The sequence below is a fragment of the Homarus americanus genome, unplaced genomic scaffold (assembly GCF_018991925.1).
Source record: "Homarus americanus isolate GMGI-L3 unplaced genomic scaffold, GMGI_Hamer_2.0 scaffold45038, whole genome shotgun sequence".
NCBI lineage: Eukaryota > Metazoa > Arthropoda > Malacostraca > Decapoda > Nephropidae > Homarus > Homarus americanus.
In genome coordinates, this window is record NW_024755293.1 from 84,263 (window position 1) to 100,749 (window position 16,487).

Genomic DNA, 16,487 nt, shown 5'->3' on the forward strand with positions numbered 1-16,487 from the left:
TTCTTCTTCTTCTTCTTTCTTCTTCTTCTTCTTCTTCTTCTTCTTCTTCTTCTTCTTCTTCTTCTTCTTCTTCTTCTTCTTCGTCTTCGTCTCTTCTTCTTCTTCTTCTTCTTCTTCTTATTCTTATTCTTCTTCTTCTTCTTCTTCTTCTTCTTCTTCTTCTTCTTCTTCTTCTTCTTCTTCTTCTTCTTCTTCTTCTTCTTCTTCTTCTTCTTCTATCCTTTCTCCTCCTTTCCATCTTCATTTATCCCCCCTTTCCACCCTCCTTTCCTTCTTTCTTTCCCTTTCCTCCCTTTCCACCTCTTTTCCTTGTCATTTCTCCCCATTCTTTCCTCCTCTTCTTTCTTTCCACTTTTCCTCATCCTTCCAATAAATAAGTAAAAGAGAAACAACCAAGAGAAAACAATTAGATAAATAAAAGAAAGAAAAGACTTGAAATCCACAAAAGTCATATTAAAAAAAAATAATAAAAATCCAAACGCTATTTAGTACACTTTTGTATTTCCTCTAATAGCTACCAATTTTACCTATTCTAAATAACTATTAAAAATGGTCTCCCTGTTGTATTTCCAGGTTAAAGCTTATGCCAATGCCAATTTTTTTTTTACGCGTGGTCTGGAATACACATTAAAAAAAAAATGAGTGTGAATCAAAATTACGTATTGGGTATTTGTGTTCTAAAACAAATATATATATATATCTATACGTACCATTAATAAATTGTTCGTATGTGAAATGTTATAATTTGGAATATGTATTTATTTATTTATTTATTTATTTATATATAGAGAGAGAGTTATATACTGTATTTGTTTAATTATATTATTTTTTTTTTTTCGGTGGCACCCTGGGCGTATGTTGACTGTTTTATAATATATGATATACGCAGATGTGAATAGGAGAGGTGTTAGACACTTAGAGGTATAATTTTGTATATGATATCTCTCTCTCTCTCTCTCTCTCTCTCTCTCTCTCTCTCTCTCTTTCATAAGTCAGGATGGTCCACCCGTAACCTGCCTCTTCCACCTACATGTATAAATGAGCCTCTGTTCCACCTATAATTTAGTTTCTGTTCCACCTATAATTTAGCTTCTGTTCCACCTATAATTTAGCTTCGTTTGTGGTGGTTTGATGTTATAGGTGTGATTATATGGGGGGTGTGTGGTGATGCTGAGTATGGTGTGGTAGTAAATATGGTGCATTGAATATGGCATGGTGGTGAGCATAGTATGGTGATGATGAATATGGTGTGGTGGTGAGTGTGGTAGATGGTGTGGTAGTGGGTGAGGTAAGTGGGTGTGGCAGTGGGTATAGTGTGGTGATGGTGAATATGGTGTGAGGTGGTGTGGTAGATGGTGTGGTAGTGGGTGAGGTAGGTGGGTGTGGTAGTGGGTATAGTGTGGTGATGGTGAATATGGTGTGGCAGTGGGTGGTGGTGTGGTGGTGTGGTGGTGGTGGTGGGTGGTGTGGTGTGGGTGTGGTGGGTGGTGTGGTGGTGTGTGGGTGGGTGTGGTAGTAGTGTGTATGTGTTGTAGTGGGTGGTGTGGTAGGTGGTGTGGTAGTGGGCGTGGTAGTGGGTGTGGTAGGTGGTGTGGTAGGTGGTGTGGTAGGTGGTGTGGTAGTGGGCGTGGTAGGTGGTGTGGTAGGTGGTGTGATAGGTGGTGTGGTAGGTGGTGTGGTAGTGGGTGTGGTAGTGGGTGTGGTAGTGGGCTCTGAAGGTTAAATATCAAGCGGTGAAACTGAAGGTTGCAGGGGCCATATGCGTCAAGTACTAATACCACACACTGCATGTAAAACGTATGCAATAACAGTATGCAATGACTATACCCAAATAACAATAGGGAATAACTATATCAGGCAAATAACAGTACTCTAACAATAACTCAATGTCATTAATAATACTCATATAACAGTATTAATTAACAATACCTATTATAACCGTAGACCTATTTGTAATGACGATTCCCAATAACAGTCTGCAATAACGATACTCAAATACGGTGCAAAAATCACAATACGCAATCACCAAACGTAAGGCGATAGACACGTTATTTTTAGTTTATTTACCTCGCAATATTTCCAAACACAGTAAGGAGCTTTATACAATAGAGAAATACAGTGAAGGATTTTTATTTTTTATTTATGTATTAATTAGTTTTTGTATTTAATTTATTTTCTCTTCTTTGTGTTTTTGTTTCTTGTTTTATATAATTCATAAATTTATTTTACTTTTTATTAAAAAAAATTTTGCCCTCTGGTTTTATCTCTGATCTATGTATGTATGTATGTATGTATGTATGTATGTATGTATGTATGTATGTATTTAAGCGTGTGTTTGATCATATCTGTGTATATATAAATCTTTCTTTGTCTGTTTGTTTGTCTGTCGGTCTCTCTTTTTATATTTGTCATATTTATGTCCACACACACACACACACACACACACACACACACACACACACACACACACACACACACACACACTTTTTTTGCACAACACAATAGCCTGAATTTTTGATCGTCAATACATATACATAGTTATACACACAGGCTATATACATTCACATCCATACATACATACATACATACACACACATATTAATTGCCAAAAATTCATGATTGGATGTTTTGCGTGAGCGAGTGTCGGGTATTAAGTGAACAAACTCCGGGTCAGTTTTATGTAACTTGATATGTGAGTTATTTACACAGCGGGAAAGAGAAAAATTGTATCAGTATATTTGTGTGAGTTAACTGAGTGGACGTTGGATATATTGGGCGTGGCTGTAGGTGGGTGAGGGGAGGGGGTGGAAATAAAGGAGGGGAAGGTGAGGGTTGGGGAGGTGGAGACTGGAGGTAGGAGAGGGTGGAGGTAGGTGAGGGTAGGGTGAAGTAGGGGAAGTTGGAGGTAGGGGAAGGTGAGGGTAAGGAGGAGAAGGTAGGGAAAGGTGAGGGTGAAAATACAAGGTAGGTGAGGTTGCAGGCAGTTAAGGGGTTAAATCATCATACTCAAGAGGTTACAAATCGTCATACTCAAAGGGTTAAATCATCATACTCAGGATATACACTCATAAGGTATAATCATGAATACTTAAACCTGTTCATCTATCCATCATTCTCATCATCTCCTCATCCATCATTATCCACACTTATCCATCTATTTACATCATTCATATCATCTCATGTCATCCATCACCTTTCCATCCATACCTTACACCCATCCAGCCTACAGAAGACTCACCTCCAATAATTACGACATAATATCCCTAAACTTCTTCAGATATTATTCTTCGTTCAGTATTTCCAGAGTCTTATAAATCACGATTGGTTGTCTGTCACTTTTAAATACGTCCATTTATGTTATTGAAGGTTAAATTAACGTGTGTGTGGGGGGGGGGGAGGTGCTTTGGCTATGATATTTCTCGGGTTTTTTTCTGTCAACAAAATAATTATTGACGAGGATTTTATTTTTTTTATTGTTAAGAGGATCTTGATGAGATGTGCAAGTATATTATTAATTGTCTCTGTTATTGTTAGTATTGTTGTTTTTGTTATTAGTGTTGTTGTTGTTTTTGCTGTTGTTATTGTCGTTGCTGTTGTTGTTGTTGTGAGTTCGTAGGTCTCAAGCAGAATACCCAAGACTGAAACAAACTCTGATTAGTGATTCATAAATTTGCGTAGTTTATTGTGCTAAAGACCAAACAAAAGACAAGCAGCCTTAGTGATAGTGTTTTAATTTATTTTGTATATACAGAGAGAGAGAGAGAGAGAGATCGAGAGAGAGAGAGAGAGAGAGAGAGAGAGAGAGAGAGCCTTACCGTGGTGACGTCCCATTTCGCAAGTTCTTGGTGTAAGTCTCCCATATACTGTACAGGGAATAAACACAACACGTCAGTACACACGTCATCATACATCCTCACACAACACAACAAAACAATAATCTGATGCGCAACACTAAAGGCAAAATGAATGAAAACAAAAGAATGATCTGTTGCGTTTAAGACTGAAGACAAACTTAAAGACAAAATACTGTTCTAATTTATTGCGTATAAGACTGAAGACAAACTTAAACAAAACAATAATATGATGCGTAACATTAAAGACAAAATAAATAATAAAATCACCTGTGTAATTGCTGCATATAAGTGAAAAATAACCAAAATAATGACGCCACTTTTACGGAAAATTATGGCAAAAAAAAAATCTGAATCAAGCTTTCCCGTAACATTAAAATAGAGTGACAGAAATAATGATTTTTTTCTGTTGCGTAAATCTGTGATAATTTGACCCTAACTTTCCCTTTTGCGTAAGTTTCCCCAAATTTGCACATATTTTTTCGGCGTCAAACTATGTAATGTAGAATTAATAATTAACATGATTTTTTAAGCAAGAATGAGACAGAATTATTTTATTAAACAAGTGCGTAGAATACGATATATATACTGTATATTTTTTCTTTTTTTTTGTAAATTCAAGAAATATATATCCAACAAAATTATAGGACTACTGAATAACCCCCCACCACCAAAATATGGGCCATTTTCTGTGTGTGTGTGTGTGTGTGTGTGTGTGTATTTCGATGAGGCTATTTTGTAATTTGGTTGATCTGAAGATTCGACACCCCATCTTATTTTACCTTAAAATTAACCTCCTTAACGTTTGCCTGAAGGGGTTAGGTTAGGTTGGGTTAGGTTGGGTTAGGTAAAAATAAGTTAGCGTTAGTTAGGTTAAGTTAGTTAGAGTAGTTGAGGTTAGATTAATTTGTTAGCTTAGGGTAGGTGAGGTTAGATGAGGTTTGAAGTTAGCTTAGGGTAGGTGAGGTTAGATTAATTTATGTTAGCTTAGGGTAGGTGAGGTTAGATTAGGTGAAGTTAGCTTATATATAGGTTGAGCTTAGGGTAAATGAGATTAGATTAGGTTAGGTTAGCGTTAGGGTAAGTTAGGCTAAGATCGGTTAGGTTAGATTAACGTTAGCATAGGTTTAACTAAGTTAGGTTTGGTTAGCGTTAGGGTGATTAATTTTCAGGTGAATTATACTGGGGTGATTAATCTTCAGGTGACATAAGGTAGGGTGTCTAATATTCAGGTGAACTATCCATTTGTTGACAGCTGTTATTCCAACCTTCATTATAAGGAAGTTAAAATCACCGACATAACAACACTAAGATGGTACCCCTCCCCCTCCCCCTTCCCCCTCCACCTTCCCCCTTCCCCTCCCCCTTCCCTTCACCCTCTTTACCCCCAAACATCTCCTTACTTCTGTCACGGGAAACCCCAGGTAAGAAGAGGCATCGAACTAGGGTCAGTAGAATGGTTCGTTGATGCCTCTAGCCACTCAGCCAACTCGGTGAAGTCAGTTCTAAGTCAGTTCTAAGTCAGTTCTAAGTCAGTTCTAAGTCAGTTCTAAGTCAGTTCTAAGCCTGTTCTAAGTCAGTTCTATCCCAGTTCCATCTCATTAATGTAAAGCTTATAACTCGTAGTCAGTTTTAGCTCAATAAAGCCGGTTCTAAGCAAGAGTGGGGAGGAGTGGGAGGTTTAAGCAAGAGTGGGGAAGAGTGGGCAGGTTAAAGTAAGAGTGGGGAGGAGTGGGCAGCTTTAGGCAAGAGTGAGGAGGAGTGGGCAGGTTTAAATAAGAGTGGGGAGGAGTGGGCGGGTTTAAGCAAGAGTGGGGAGGAGTGGGCAGGTTTAAGCAAGAGTGAGGAGGAGTGGGCAGGTTTGAGCAAGAGTGGGGAGGAGTGGGCAGCTTTAGGCAAGAGGAGTGGGCAGGTTTAGAAAGTGAGGTGGGCAGCTTTAGGCGAGGTGGGCAGGCTTGAAAACAGAGACAGGAGGAGTGGGCAGGTTTGAGCAAGAGTGGGGAGGAGTGGGCAGCTTTAGGCAAGAGTGGGGAGGAGTGGGCGGGTTTAAGCAAGAGTGGGGAGGAGTGGGCAGGTTTAAGCAAGAGTGAGGAGGAGTGGGCAGGTTTGAGCAAGAGTGGGGAGGAGTGGGCAGCTTTAGGCAAGAGTGGGGAGGAGTGGGCAGCTTTAGGCAGAGTGGGAGGTGGGCGGGTTTAGCAAGGTGGGAGGTGGGCAGGTTTGAGCAAGAGTGAGGAGGTGGGCAGGTTTGAGCAAGGTGGGAGGTGGGCACAGGCAAGAGTGGGAGGTGGGCAGGTTTAAGCAAGAGTGGGGAGGTGGGCAGGTTTGAGCAAAGTGAGGAGGTGGGCAGGTTTAAGCAAGTGGAGGAGTGGGCGGGTTTAACAAGAGTGAGGAGGTGGGCAGGTTTGAGCAAGAGTGAGGAGGTGGGCAGCTTCAAGTGGGGAGGTGGGCGGGTTAAGCAAGTGGGAGGGTGGGCAGGTTTGAGCAAGAGTGAGGAGGTGGGCAGGTTTGAGCAAGAGTGGGGAGGAGTGGGCAGCTTTAGGCAAGAGTGGGAGGGTGGGCAGGCTTAAGCAAGCGTGGGGAGGATTGGGCTGGTTTAGGCAGGTGTGGGAGGCCGTCCCCCGCCCTGCCCTCTAAGCACTGCTCGGGGCGGCCATCCTCCTCCCAGACGGCCTCACTGACCACCTGACCACTTGGTCCCCCTGACTACATGGCCCAGAGACCACGTGGCCTCGCTGAATGCATGGCCTCAAACCATGGATCCTCTTAATACATGGCCCAGAGACAACGTGGGCCTCCCTGACTACATGGCCTCGATACCACGTGGCCCCACTAACCACGTAGCCCCCTCTGACCACCTGGCCGCGCTGACCAAACACCTGTACAGTACATGAAGGTTGGGTGAGACAGTAACCTCGTGCAGTACCTTCTTCTGTCTCTATAGTCATCTTGGCGTTGACGTGTTTTTGTGGGTCTGGTGGTGTTGATAGGCGAGGTGCAAAGGTGCCAGGTGGGGCAGAGAAGCTACAGGTGGTAACAGGTGGAATAAGAGGCTTCATATGGTCTAAGGGAGGTGACACTGAGGTATAATGTAGAAGGTTTACTGGTGGTGAGGTGAAGAAGAGTAAGGTGAATGTTAATGTGAGATCAGGTGACACTAGGTGAAGGGTTACGGCTGGGTAAAGTGAGGTACAGGTGTTAGCCAGACAACAAGGTTCCATCAACAGGTGACCAGAGGCATAGAGTGTCACTGTCAGGCGTGTGGAACCTTGGATGGTAGACTGGGCCCCTGGAGGGGCCCCAGGTGGTGGTTGAAGGGTGGTGGTAGTAGTAGTAGTTGTTGTTGAAATGGTAATAATAATTGTGGTGGTGGTGGTAGTGTTTGAGATAGTGGTGGTGGTGGTAGTGATGCTAGTGGTGGTGGTGATGGTAGTGTTGCTAGTGGTGGTGGTGGTAGTAGTAGTTGTTGTTGAAATGGTAATAGTAATTGTGGTGGTGGTGGTAGTGTTTGAGATAGTGGTGGTGGTGGTAGTGATGCTAGTGGTGGTGGTGGTGGTGGTGGTGGTTGTAGTGGTGGTGTTGGTGGTGGTGGTTGTAGTGGTGTTGGTGGTGGTGGTGGTAGCTGTGTACCTCTACCTCCTGCTGCCTCTCATGTGTACCTCTACCGCCTGCTGCCTCTCATGTGTACCTCTAGCCTCTGCTGCCTCTCATGTACCTCTACCTCCCTCTTTACCTCCGCCTGCTGCCTCTCACATGTACCTCTAGCCCCTGCTACCTCAGCCCCTGCTGCCTCTCATGTGTACCTCCTCCTGCTGTCTCTCATGTACCTCTACCTCCTGCTGCCTCTCATGTGTACCTCTACCTCCTGCTGCCTCTCATGTGTACCTCTACCTCCTGCCTCTCATGTGTACCTCTACCTCCTGCCTCTCATGTGTGCCCTCTTCCTGCCTGTGTGCCCTCCTGCTGCCTCTCATGTGCCTCCCTGCTGCCTCTCTGTGCCTCTACCTCCTGCTGCCTCTCATGTGTGCCTCTACCTCCTGCTGCCTCATGTGCCTATATCTCCTGCTGCCTCTCATGTGTACCTCTACCTCCTGCCTCTCATGTGTACCTCTACCTCCTGCTGCCTGTCATGTGTCCTCTCTATCTCCTGCTGCCTCTCATGTGTACCTCTACCTCCTGCTGCCTCTCATGTGTACCTCTACCCCCCTTGCCTCTCATGTGTACCTCTCTACCTCCTGCCTCTCATGTGTACCTCTACCTCTCTCTCATGTGTACCTCCTAGCCCCTGCTGCCTCTCATGTGTACCTCCCTCCTGCTGCCTCTCATGTGTGCCTCTACCTCCTGCTGCCTCTCATGTGTACCTCGTCCTGCCTCCAAATGTGTTCCTCCTTGACCTCCTCCACCCACACCTTGACACTCCGCCCACACCTTGTCCTCCTCCACCCCTGTCCTCCCCACCTACACCTTCTACCTCCCTCTACCCACAACTTTACCTCCTCCGTCCCCTCTACCTTCACCTCCTCCACCCCACACCCATCACCTCCTCCACCCCACACCTTCACCTCCTCCACCCCACAACTTGACCTCACCCACCCCACACCTTGTCCTCCGCCCACACCTTGTCCTCCCCCACACCTTGTCCTCCCCCACCCCACACCTTGCCTCCTCCACCCCACACCTTCCCTCCTCCACCCCTTGAACTCCCTCACCTACACCTTCACCTCCTCCACCCACCTACCTCCTCCACCCCACACACCTCCTCCACCCACAACTTGACCTCCTCCACCCACACCTTAGCCCTCCTCCCGCCCCACCTTGTCCTCCCCACCCACCTTGTCCTCCTCCACCCCACACCTTCACCTCCTCCACCCACAACCAGCCTCCTCCACCCACACCTTGACCTACTCCACCCCACACCTTGTCCTCCCCACCCACACCTTGTCCTCCCCCACCCCACACCTTCACCTCCTCCACCCCACAACTTGGCCTCCTCCACCCACACTTGCCCTCCCCCCACCCACACCTTGACCTACTCCCACACCTTGTCCTCCTCCACCCACACCTTGTCCTCCCCCATCCACACCTTGTCCTCCTCCCCCACACCTTCCTCCTCCCACCCACAACTTGACCTCTTCCCACCCCCCCCACACCTTGTCCTCCTCCCCCACACCTTGTCCCTCCCCCCACACCTTGTCCTCCTCACCCACACCTTCACCTCCTCCACCCACAACCCGGCCTCCTCCGCCCACACCTTGTCCTCCCCCCACCCACACCATCACCTCCTCCACCCTCACCTCCTCCACCCACAACTTGACCTCTTCCACCCACACTTGACCTACCCACACCTTGTCCTCCTCCACCCCACCTTCACCTCCTCCACCCCAACTTGACCTCTTCCACCCACACCTTGACCCTCCTCCGCCCCACCTCCTCCTTCCTCCTCCACCCACCTTGTCCTCCCCACCCACACTTCCTCCTTCACCCCCTCTTCCTCCCCACACCTTGTCCCTTCTCCACACACCTTCACCTCCTCCACCCCTCCCACACCCCTTGTCCTCCACCCACCTTCACCTCCTCCATGTCCCCCTCCACCCACACCTCCTCCAACACCTCTACCACCCCACACCTTATCCTCCGCCCTCCTCCCCACACACCTTCACCTCCTCCACCCCTGTCCTCCTCCACCCACATACCCTCCACCCCACACTTCCACCCACACCTTGTCCTCCCCACCCTGTCCTCCTCCACCCACACCTTCACCTCCTCCACCCACACCTTGACCTCTTCCACCCACACCTTGACCTACTCCTTTCCTCCTCCACCCACACCTTCACCTCCTCCACCCTTGACCTCTTCCCACCCACACCTTGACCTGCCCACCACCTTGTCCTCCTCCACCCACACCTTGTCCTCCCCCACCCACACCTTGTCCTCCCACCCACCTTCACCTCCTCACCCCACAACTTGACCTCCCCCACCCACACCTTGTCCTCCTCCACCCCAAACCTTCACCTCCCTCCACCACCTTCACCTCTTCCACCCACACCTTCACCTACTCCGCCCACCTTGTCCTCCCCACCCCACACCTGTCCTCCACCACCTACCTCCTCCCACCCCCTTGACCTCCTCCGCCTACGCCTTCCTCCTCCACCCCACACCTTCACCTCCTCCACCCCTTGACCTCTTCCACCCCACACAACCAGCCTCCTCACCCACCTTGTCCTCCTCCCACCCCACCTTGTCCCACCCCCACCTGCCACACACACCACACACCTACACCACACACCACCACACAACAACTCTCACCACACCTGACCACACACACCCCACCTCCACACACCCATCCACACACCACCACACCTCCTCCACACACCCCTCCACACACACACCCCTCCACACACACACAACACCCCTCCACACTCTCAAAACCCACACACACACCAACACACACACACACACACACACACACACACACACACACACACACACACACATAGACATTAAAAGACTATCGATACTTTGTTTTGACCTTAATATCTGTTGTTGTTGTTGCTGTTGTTAATTACGTATATATGATTAACTATACCTCTATATCTGTGCCTATATAAACGTGCCTATATGATTTAATTGTTCCTATATAATTGTTCTTACATTATTTACATGGCAGGAAAGGCTTGTACTAAGTAAATAGTCTCGTTCCTCTGAGGGATTTGTCAAGTTCTTAGTAATGGTAAAACTAATGCTGAAGATAATACTAGTGATAGTTATAAATATATAATAATATTAATAAATGTACTAATAAAGATAATGCCGGTAATAATATAATAATAATAACAATACTACTACTACTACTACTACTACTAAATAATAATAATAATAATAATAATAATAATAATAATAATAATAATAATACACACACACACAAACAAAAATTTAATAATAATAATAATAATTAATATAACATAATACAACAACACAACATATATTAAATAATAATAATAATAATAATAATAACAATACTACTTCTACTACTATTACTAAATAATAATAATAATAATAATAATAATAATAATAATAATAATAATAATAATAATAATAATAATAATAATAATAATAATAATAATAATAATAATAATAATAATAACAATACTACTTCTACTACTACTAAATACTAATAATAATAATAATAATAATAATAATAATAATAATAATAATAATAATAATAATAATAATAATAATAATAATAATTGCCTACCTAATTATAGCACCTTTCCTTACTCTTCTAAGTTCTGTTATTCATATTCTTTTCACTCTCTCTCTCTCTCTCTCTTATCTCACTATCATTCATCATCCCTATTTCTTCTTCCTCCCAAGCTGCTAGTTATGGTGATGGTGGTAGTATGAAGTGTGTGTAAGGTGATGACGGTAATGTAAGGTAGTGATGATGGAGGTGGTGATAGTGTAAGGTGGTGAGAATGGTGATGATAGTGTTAGGTGGTGATGATGCTACTGGTTATGGTGGTGAGAGTGTTAAGTGGTGATAGTGGTGATATTGTAAGGTGGTGATTAGTGTGAAATGGTGGTGGTACTGGTGGTGGTGATGGTAATGGTATGAGGTATGGATCAGATGGGATGGTTAAGTTGGGGAGTTAAGGTAAGGTAGGATAGAGGGATGATATGGGATGGGATGATAGGATGGGATGGGATAGATGGATAGGAAAGTTTTTTCCTCCTCGTATGGATTCCGCTCCTTTCCTCCCATTTTCTGAATCTCTCCCTTCCTCTTCCCCCCTTCCATCCTTTCTCTATCTCTCTCTCTCTTCACCCCTCCTCTCTTTCTTTCTCTCTCTCCCTCTCTCTCTCTTCCTCTCCCTGCTGGTTGTGGTGGGATGGGACAGAGGGAGGGTGGTGGTGGTGGTGGTGGTGCTGGTGGTGGGGTGTTCGTTCCCTACCTCGTCCGTAGAGTATCGGTGTTGTTCTCGCCACAGAGCCGCCTGTAGAATAAGAACCTGAGATATTGGGTATTGCTGTGCACCTTCTAACTGGCCCTGTGTGTGTGTGTGTGTGTGTGTGTACATCAAGCCGGCCGTGTGTCTGTGTGTACATCTCTTAGCCGGCCGTGTACGCCGGCAGTACTAGAGTGTGTTGATGGTGGTGATGGTGGAGAAGTGGGTGTTGATGGTGGTGATGGTGAGGAAGTGGGTGTTGATCGGTGGTGGTGGGAGGAAGGGGAGGTGATGATGGTGCTAGTAGTAGTGATGATGATGAAGAAGATGATAATGATGATTTGTGAAGGTGAGAGTGGTGAGGGTGGTGAAAGAAAGAAAATGATGATTAGTGATGGTGAGAATTAATAAAAAAGAAGATAATAATAATAATGGATGATGAATATGAAATAAAAGTGTGGAAAATAACATTAGAATTTATAGAACAAAAACATAATTAAGAGACAATACAAATAATACCTAATGACAATAGATGATTATAATAACACTAATAATAAAAATAAATATTGAAAGCATAAAAGTAATTAAGGTAATTAGTTGTAATGTGTGTGTGTGTGTGTGTAATTATATGCTTGAGTGTAATAGATTATTTATTTACTACGTCTTTCCTCCCTCCATTACCTAACACACCTCTCACTTAGTCTCCCTCACCCGTCTGTTCACCCCCTCTCCCCTTTCTTCCTCACTCGCTTCCTCCTTCCTTCTGATCAATCAACAACTACCACGAGCAATCAACAACGCCACCACAAACAATCAACAACGCCACCACGAACAATCAACAACGCCACCACGAGCAATCAACAACGCCACCAAGAGCAATGAACAACGCCACCACGAGCAATCAACAACGCCACCACGAACAATCAACAACGCCAGACGACCGTTCGCCCGCCACCATCCTAACAGTAGCTCGTTTATGGCTCGTAGTTTTAAATCATTTTTAACACAACTTTTAAAATTTCGTGTCCGTGGATCTGTGGTTGCCAGGTCTTGTTTTTAATCTTGTTTTATTCCATATGTGTAATTTTACCCGTATTTATATATTTTTTTATATATTTTTTTTCATTTTTATTTATTTATTTTTATTATTATTTTTTTTTTGCTTTCCGATTACGAGTTTTTTTTGTTGAGGGATAAATTTCTTTGTTATTTTTGCGTTGATGTAGTTTTTTGTATTTCTTTATCTTGTTGCTTGTTTCATGATCCTGGTGTAGTATTGGATGATTAGTTGGCTATTATTAACTAGTATTGGATGATTAGTTGGCTATTATTAACTAGTATTGGATGGTTAGTTGGCTATTATTAACCAGTATTGGATGATTAGCTGGCTATTATTAACTAGTATTGGATGATTAGTTGGCTATTATTAACTAGTATTGGATGATTAGCTGGCTATTATTAACTAGTATTGGATGATTAGTTGGCTGTTATTAACTAGTATTGGATGATTAGTTGGCTGCCTAACTAGTATTGGATGATTAGTTGGCTATTATTAACTAGTATTGGATGATTAGTTGGCTATTATTAACTAGTATTGGATGATTAGCTGGCTATTATTAACTAGTATTGGATGGTTAGTTGGCTATTATTAACCAGTATTGGATGATTAGCTGGCTATTATTAACTAGTATTGGATGATTAGTTGGCTATTATTAACTAGTATTGGATGATTAGTTGGCTATTATTAACTAGTATTGGATGATTAGTTGGCTATTATTAACTAGTATTGGATGATTAGTTGGCTATTATTAACTAGTATTGGATGATTAGTTGGCTATTATTAACTAGTATTGGATGATTAGTTGGCTATTATTAACTAGTATTGGATGATTAGTTGGCTATTATTAACTAGTATTGGATGATTAGTTGGCTATTATTAACTAGTATGGGTGGTAAATTTTAACAAGGTCTGTTAATTCATTTGCATCCACAAGAAGGGTAGACCACGGATAGGTTAGGTTAGGTTAGGATAGGTTTGGCTAAGTTACCATAGGTTAATTTAAGTTAGGATAGGTTAGGCTAAGTTAGTATAGGTTAATTTAAGTTAGGATAGGTTAAGCTAAGTTGGGATAGGTTAATTTAAGTTAGGATAGGTTAAGCTAAGTTAGGATAGGTTAATTTAAGTTAGGATAGGTTAATTTAAGTTAGGATAGGTTAGGCGAAGTTAGGATAGGTTAATTTAAGTTAGGATAGGTTAAGCTAAGTTAGGATAGGTTAATTTAAGTTAGGATAGGTTAGGCTAAGTTAGGATAGGTTAATTTAAGTTAGGATAGGTTAAGCTAAGTTAGGATAGGTTAATTTAAGTTAGGATAGGTTAGGTTAAGTTAGGATAGGTTAGGGTGGTTAATCTTCAGGTGATCCCAAAGATTTCCTATGAGTACCTAAACTAAATTTATGTGAATTAGTAGTTACCTAAACGACATATAATTAATAAATAGGCTGAATAGGTTGTAATGGCGTGTGAAATTGCCATGCGGTAGTTCGATAGTTAAGCCTCGGTATCAGAGACGACAAAGTTCCGGCTCCCTGGTGGTTGGTGGTTCAGTGACTGGATACACCTGTACGAGGCTGGAGGGTGAGGTTCAAGGTCCTACTCGAACAAGTGTCTCGTTAAGGTCGACTTCTTTGTGTTGGGTGAGGTAGCATTGAGACCTATACCGTGACGAACAGTGACGAACAGTGACGAATAGTGACGAATAGTGACGAACAGTGACGATATATTAGAAAAAGTAACAATTCGTGTGAAGTCAAATTCGTGAGGGTCGAATATGTCAGGTAAGGTTAATTAAAAAGTACAGTACAGGTATTTGGCTAACATAGAAGTATAATAAACAGTGGTACAGGTATATTGTTGGGTTAGTTGTGTTTAGGTTAGGTTTGGTTGGGTTAGGTTAGGTTTGGTTGGGTTAGGTTAGGTTTGGTTGGGTTAGGTTAGGTTTGGTTAGGTTTGGTTGGGTTAGGTTAGGTTAGGTTAGGTTGGGTTAGGTTAGGTTTGGTTGGGTTAGGTTAGGTTTGGTTAGGTTTGGTTGGGTTAGGTTAGGTTAGGTTAGGTGTGTGGTTATGAATTACCAGTTGTTTTGTTTCTGTACCAATTTAGCGTCTGTTTGTTTATTTATGTGTTTGTGATGTTGTCTGTTTATTTTGTTTGGTTTATGATATGAGGTCGCTTGTTTGTTTGTCTGTATTGATGTACAGTGTTTAGTTATCAAGCAGCGTCTCCTGTGTTAAGTTCAAGTGTAAGTGTTAATATTACCATTATTCCCTCCTCCCCTCTTCCATTTTTTCTCTTTCCTTCTCCTCTCTCCCCTCCTCCTCTTTACCCTTCCGTCCTTTTCTTTTCTTCACTATCCTCTCTCTTTTCCTCCCTCCCTCCATCCATCTTTTTCTCCAGCCTTCCTCTCTCCTTCTGCCCTTCCGTCTTCTTCTGTGTCCTTTCTCTCTCTCTTCTTTCACACACACACACACACACCCACACACACACACACACTGTCCTGCCTGGGGAGGGAGCTGACTGCCTGATATAGGTTACATACCAGGGGTCCGCCCGTGGCTTGGCCCGGGGGTCCTGCCCTCCTACCAGTGGGGATCACGACTCAGGGGGCCCTCCAGACACGACGTGTGCCCCCTGGGTCCTCCTGGCCTAAGGGGGCGCCTCCTGATATGACAAGTTCCCCCTAAGTACCGCTGGTCCGCTCAACCACCCCAGGGGGAGTGTGTCATATACTCACCCAGGGGAGGGGAGCGGATTGAGAAATTCTTCCCTCCCGTCTCTCTTCCCCTTCCACTCCTTTCCCTTCTTCCTCTCCCTCTCTCCTAGTCCTTCCACCCCTCCTCAGAAAAAAGTTAACAAAACAAGAGCTACCTCCCTCTCTCCCCCCTCTCTCCCCTCCCTCCCTCCCCCTCTCCCCTCCCCCTCTCCCCTCCTTCCTCCCTCCCCCTCTCCCAATAGGATAGATGCCACTGTAATGACACCTCCCTCCTTTCCCCTTCCCCTTAAAGGTAACTGGTAAGGTAGAGGCTCCCCCCCTAACCAACAAGGGATGGTAGCAATACCCCCTTAGGTGAAGCTTGTAATTGGAAAGGGAGGTTAATGAAGGGGAGAAAATGTTACCTCCAGCTTAAACAACTGAAAACTATTCCATATTAAGGTGATTGACTCATCACCCTTAAGCGGTATGTCACACCTTAAGCGGTATGTCACACCTTAAGTGGTATGTCGCACTGCAAGCTGTATGTCACACCTTCAGGGGAATGTGTCAATGAGATTATAAGCAGAGAGAGAGAGAGAGAGATCAAAGTGAAATACCAAGCACCATAAATACCACAGTTATACCCACAGTTATACCAGGAGTTATACCCACAGTTATACCCACAGTTATACCCACAGTTATACCCACAGTTATACCAGGAGTTATACCCACAGTTAGACCCACAGTTATACCCACAGTTAGACCCACAGTTATACCAGGAGTTATACCCACAGTTATACCCACAGTTATACCCACAGTTATACCCACAGTTATACCAGGAGTTATACCCACAGTTATTCTCTGATCACACTGCTATGGTAAGAGATGGTAATGAAGAGAGTTAGCTTGTTATACCCTACAGCATTATTAGACTGTGATTATGT

General features: G+C 44.0%; 1 long non-coding RNA gene across 1 annotated transcript in view; it reads right to left on the reverse strand.

Annotated features, from left to right (window-relative positions):
- Window positions 1–3,815: 3,815 nt before the first annotated feature.
- The window catches only part of LOC121856490, a 56,235-nt gene continuing 43,563 nt past the window's right edge, over window positions 3,816–16,487 (reverse strand). Inside the window, exons 2-3 of the long non-coding RNA XR_006086989.1 lie at window positions 11,801–11,842; window positions 3,816–3,863 (exon numbers count right to left, since the gene is read on the reverse strand). This is a non-coding gene — a long non-coding RNA (uncharacterized LOC121856490). The remainder of the gene's footprint in view (window positions 3,864–11,800; window positions 11,843–16,487) is intronic.